The following is a 6,213-nucleotide window of genomic DNA, read 5'->3' on the forward strand; positions in this document are numbered from 1 at the left end:
AAATTAACAATAGAAAAGGAAAATTTTTATTTACAATTTTCGATGCATCTTCAATGTTTACAACTTTGGGCAAGTCACCTATGTATATATTAACTTAATAATTGTTTTCTCTATTTTTATGTCAATGCAGCTCGTTTCGTAATTAATACAAATCTTTCTTTTCCAGTCGATAAATCGGCTCTGAATTTGACTAATGAGCCCTCTTTCGACCCATGTCTTAAAATTTTAGATGTCATCAATGAAGCAAAACTTCTTTCAACCGGCTTTATACATTCAAGTAACATTGTATTAATCATCTGTAATCTTTTTATGTAAATTTGACAAATCGTCAATATTTTTTTATACTGTTTAGCTGATCGTCGAAGTCTTTTTTAAACATTGAGTCCAAGTCATTCACAATAATGATACCAGCATCATCATCATCATCACTTTCATCGCTGACATCATTAATCACACTAACTAGCCTCACATTTGAAATAACACAACCATTGAAGATTAGATTTGATTATTATAATCGCAATTTTCGAAAATTTAGACTGCGAAATAGTTTTTGTGAAATCACTCTTCACATTTCAAACATTTAAGACACTAACTTAGAATTAGCTCTCATCATTTCCGCGTACGTTTTACATGTACCTATCTCTACCACCCGCAGTATATAACGGGCATAACAATTTTTCGTTAGTTTTTTTATGACTAATTTAAGTTTTATAAAACTTGCTAATATCTCACTGCTTTTATTAAATACTAACTCCGCTCAATTCAATTAATTTAATCCCCTTATAACCACAATAACCAGATTTTAACTCTCATTAACGTGATTCTATTATTACATTATAATTAGCAACTGTTAAAATGAAATAATTTATATCTATATTGTGCCTACCTATACATGGTAATAGGCGTCCGATAGTATGAGAGGAAGTGATTTTATAAAGGAAATATGTAGATATATCAATAGTACCGACAATGCTATACAACAGAGCTTAATATAGAAAATGATGAATATGGAATACATTAATTTAATCCTTCACAATTTAATGTAAATTTCTTATCAACGTACAGTGTGATAATTTATTATTTTACATATTTTCTTTAATCGTGCCTATCATTATACATTTATGCTAAATGCTTAATATTATTTTAATAACGATATCAGTTAATTAGAGAAAATTGACAATTTCATTAGCCATTTTCATACCGACGTTATTAGAATTTTAGGAATGTCCTAAAAACAAAATTAGTTTAATTACACCAAACATTAATAACGACTTTCACTAACCACTTTACCTATTTACATTAGATTTGCATTAAATATTTCTTTAATTCACTGCATAACAATAAGTAATTGTCACCAGAATTTTAATTTGGCTCAGACCTAAATTAATAAGAGCAAAATCAATGATTTTGTGCAGCTATGCGGGTAATATTACCTTTTTTTCAGCATGTTTTTTTAAATAATTAGAAATGGAAGCCTCACAGAACAAAATTGCACATGATCTCTTTTGTTCCACGTTCAATTTCCTACAAGTTAGTGCAGGTAAAATTTAAAAAACAAATATTATATAATAAGAAATAGGCAAAAATTTGCAACGCGCTGAAAATCAATGAAAGAATTGATTGTTTACCATGAAAATGTAGTATGTAATTCAAGGTATGTATAACTTATACAAAATATTTGGTCAATATAGGTAAAAGTAGTTTTTACATAATGTAATTTACAACTAAATAAGTTTTGAAAATTCTATTTAATGCCAGTGCCAGAAAATCGACCTATTGTTTCCTGATTTTTTTACGTATGCTCCTTTATTTTTTTTTTCCTTCTACGTTATCATGAAGTTTTTAAAAACAGTTAAAGTGTAAAAAATTAAAATAAAAAATAACGTTTTTCATTTATGTTTATGATTTTTATGGTCGGATCCATTACAATAACTTCCCTAATATACTGGGACTTATAAAGTTTGTTAACAATTACTTTTCATTATTATGATTACATAACTGCTTTTTATGATAACGAAACGACAACTTTTGAAATTGGTAGCACTTCCATATAAAATTGAAAGGAAAAGCAACTTGCCTTATAAGACCATGGTTAAAAAAGGAGGTACAACTGGGTCAGGTCCATTACGAAATTAACTACTTATTCAATGTCGAGAAAGTCAAGCGTGCATCAAGGGATTTTGGCCTACATACAAAATTAAATTCGTACTTTTCATAATAATAATGTAATGTACCTACAGCGCACACAAAATCGTCTTTCGCTGATATACTTCGCTTACTTTTGTAGCGATGTGACCTTCAGTTTGACCGGCGCAAAGTAGAAAAGAACAGCATTAGGCCAGAATAGGAAGGAGACAACACTCGGCCAAACTCTTAACCGGTGAGGAGCGTATAATCTGTACAGTACTGCACGGGAAACTTGACTACTTTATCCAGTACAATTACATTGCTCAAATGTGCTGTTATTGGTACCAATTACTACTGAAAATATCAACGAAATGTTTATTTATATTTGAAGACATATTAAAGGCGTTAACGCTTGTTTTCGACTCGCACTACTATTCATGATTGAACAAAACTTTTGACAGGTACTGTATGAAAAAGTAAGTTTAATGAATAAGAGTCGAGAGTATAATGAGCTTTTTTCTCNAATTAATATTGAATTTGCAACCATAAATGCAATATTAAAAAAAAATGTTTCTGAACTTGATGCATTACGATTTAAAAATTATTTTCATAATACTTTAATAAAAATAAATTTCGAAAAATCATCACTAAAACATCGTATTGTCAGCTGTATGTCATATTTCGAACCACATAATCAAACTTTAGATAGAAAACGACGTCTATATAATAGGAAAGCTGAAAAAAGGGCTTTTTTCATTAGATAGCTCCGGACAATTTTATTTAAGTATTTTCAAAAACATGAGACACACCGAGATGAGAGTGACCACTCATTTGTATTAAAAAGTAATTAACTTGTTCATTATAATATTGTCGTATATTTGATGTGATCAAAAAACAATTTGTACAGTTTATTTATTTATTTAACTGACACTTCATTACACGCCCCAATGACATTTTTTATGTAGTACATACTACAAAACCTTTAAAAACTACCATAATCTCAATTTCTTGTGTAGTATAATACCAAAATTACAAATTTTTGATATCTCAAATCCACTGACTATTCCATTAATACTGCAATTGGGTACATAACAATCCACACTTCTTGAAAATACAAGACTGGCACAATTATTTGTATAGGGTTGTTCGGAAAGTCTTTTTTTTGTGGAAATGGAAGACAGNGTTCACTAAGCAAAGTAGTGGAATCCATCCTTCTAGAAATGCTTCTTGACCATGTAAAGTAAAACAATTTCTTTCCCAATTTCCAACACGGCTTCCATAGACACCACGGCACCGGCCAACAACTTCGTGTTGCTGAAGACATTTCGATAACCTTAACAATCGCCTTCACACGTCCACGCTTTTACTTGACAACCAATAAGGCTTTCGATTGAATCTGGCACGAAGGTCCCATTTCCAAAGTCGCCCTCGAAACCCCACACTTCCTTATCGGAGTTATTAGACCCTTTCTTTCTGACAGAACCATTCGTGTCCAAGGCTCCACGCTGTCGTCCATCTCTTCTGTGCAGACTTGCCGTCTTACCCTTCAATTCTCACACCCCTAAACCAAACGACCGTTTCAGAAGACCCGGACATCTCTCCTGACCTGCTCATCATTTGCTCAACTATTTCAACAATCAGTTTCGCTCTTTAGCGCGAGTGCCCACCCAACTCATTCCTCCCCCAGAAACTCGTCTCCCTACTCAATCCTCTCCCCTTTCCCAACCTTCCCTGGGATGTATAACTTTCGGGTTGATCTCCCTACTCGAGGAGGGGTTTTAGTCGGTAGGCGCTTTGGTGAATCCGACACTACCTCCCTTCAGGAGGTGTCTTTTGAAGATTTCCCCTCCTCGAGGAAAAACTAAATAACAAAAAAAACAAAAACAAATCATAGGCGCAGTATTATCACTGGCCACTATAGGCACTTACTACGTATATTCCTTCTCCAGTGCCGGTGGTCGTGTCACTTTTATCGCTTTTGTGCCATGTTAAAGTGCGAGTACTATACTTAACATACATACACTAAAATGACTAGCATGTCCTAGAACTTCTTACAATTGCTAACTGGTTCGCCAACCAAATTAATGACTTATTTATATTTACTATTAACGATTAGTAATTGAAAATGAATTTAACGATAATGAAATTACAAACGGCAAACGATTTATTTATTCTTATGTGTACGTCAATGTGCAGGATCATTTATTTTATAGGCAGATTATACTCACGCGACTGTGCTTCCTATAGTTGAAACAGGCGATTTCCTAACGCTATCCATACTATCACAGTTAATTAATTTTTGTGGTATTGAATTAAACGAACTCATTATCGAATCGGGAGAAGTCTGACACATTGTTCGTGTCTTACTTCTTCTATCGAGACTATAATTAAGGCTATCTAAACGAGGGTAGATCTCTTTCAAATCTGAAACAGAAATGCGCTTTCAAAATAATCCCTGTTGTTGTATAACGTATTTGATACGATTAGAAAAAATCAAATAACTGCACTTTTATATTAAAATCATTATAAAGGTATTAAACCATATCTTTATTTCTAAAACTTTTCGTGTAGCGGTCTCCTGAATGGTCTCCAAAAATTGTAAAAATAAAAACAAAATGTATAAGTCACAAAATAAATAAATTAATAGTCACCCAGTGGCAGAGAACTACATTATGTATGACATAAGTGTGTTAGGTACCGTATAATACATTTCTATGTTTGTGATGTTGGTAGACGAACAGTATGCACAAACTTGGGCTTAGGCAGAAGACCCTCTTTGACCTCTATCCTACAATCGTAGCAATGGGTGAGGCGTGGCAGTGAAAAGAAAGATGAAACGGCAGAAGAAAAGTATAAGATTATTTGTGGAATATTTTTCCCAAACATTTGTCTAAATCACTAAATAATCCAAGGAAAGCACGAGCGGCACCCACCGCAGCAAGGCTTATCCATATGCTAAACCAGCACAGCTGTGCCAGGATGGAATAAAGGGCTCCTTGGGGCCTCCCATACGTCAGACAGATTGATCGCAGAAAGCCACCGTGGTGTTTGAGGGTTAACGAGGCGATAACCCCCATATTAAGGCCTATCCAAACCCTTCGCTGCACAACCTCCTAACCCCTATTAAACAATTACCCCTTCAAGTCCGACACCAATTAGCGGGACAGCCAGCCCGCGAGGTACCAGTACAGGCACTCCGATGGTCATCAACTACTCCAAACCACCGTCGCTATAGGATGTCGCCCAACCGTATACGCGCTATCTCCGGATACTCTTCAGCCTCCTGGCTAGCCCAAGCTACAATGTTTAACAGCCCGAAATGTACAACCCCTTTAGTGGGTCAAGCAGCATACCCGATCCGCGTATAGCTGCTCTCTCCTACACGCTTCATGTCGTAACCCCTCTCCTTATAGGTCAGGTTCTCTTCAAATCTCTGTAACCCCGCCTGATGCACTCTAATATGTGAGGACACTTACTTCGCCTTGAACAAAGGCGTGGAAAGTATCATCCAGGGAGAGCATCATCCAGAGGAACATTGGCTTTCCTCTCGGGGCATCCGGACCTTTACCCTTGTCCATAGATTACGGCCTACCTGCACTTTGCTTCCAGATTCCTAAGGGTTATTTAGCTTCGTCATAACGTGCGTATAAGTATTGATTCCCCTACCACCGACGCGACAAGATGAGGAGCTTCCGGGGTCCAAGGAAAGCACAGAAAAACTTGCCAGGACTTCTTAAATGCTAAGCTGTTACCTAGATCTCCAGACCACGTCGCTCGATCGAATTTTAGATTTAAATAATCGGTTGTCTGCAAAGTCTGTTTACTGACGATAGTTGAACGTGACAACGTCATACAAAAATACTGATTAAATGGTTTCATTTATCAAAAGAAAATTTTAATTTTATTTGTTTGATAGATACGTATTTTGTATGGATATAGAGAAGGAGGTAAATGGAAATATATTATTGTATAGCAGCTGTCCACGCGGACGCATCGCTCACTCAAGTAGGAGAGAGACAGATGTCGAACGCTGCCGAACGCGGAGGCCGATTGTGCCTCTTTGTCGCTCGTTCCGCGCTCTCGCTT

The sequence above is a fragment of the Agrilus planipennis genome, unplaced genomic scaffold (assembly GCF_000699045.2).
Source record: "Agrilus planipennis isolate EAB-ADULT unplaced genomic scaffold, Apla_2.0 scaffold70, whole genome shotgun sequence".
Classification (NCBI taxonomy): domain Eukaryota; kingdom Metazoa; phylum Arthropoda; class Insecta; order Coleoptera; family Buprestidae; genus Agrilus; species Agrilus planipennis.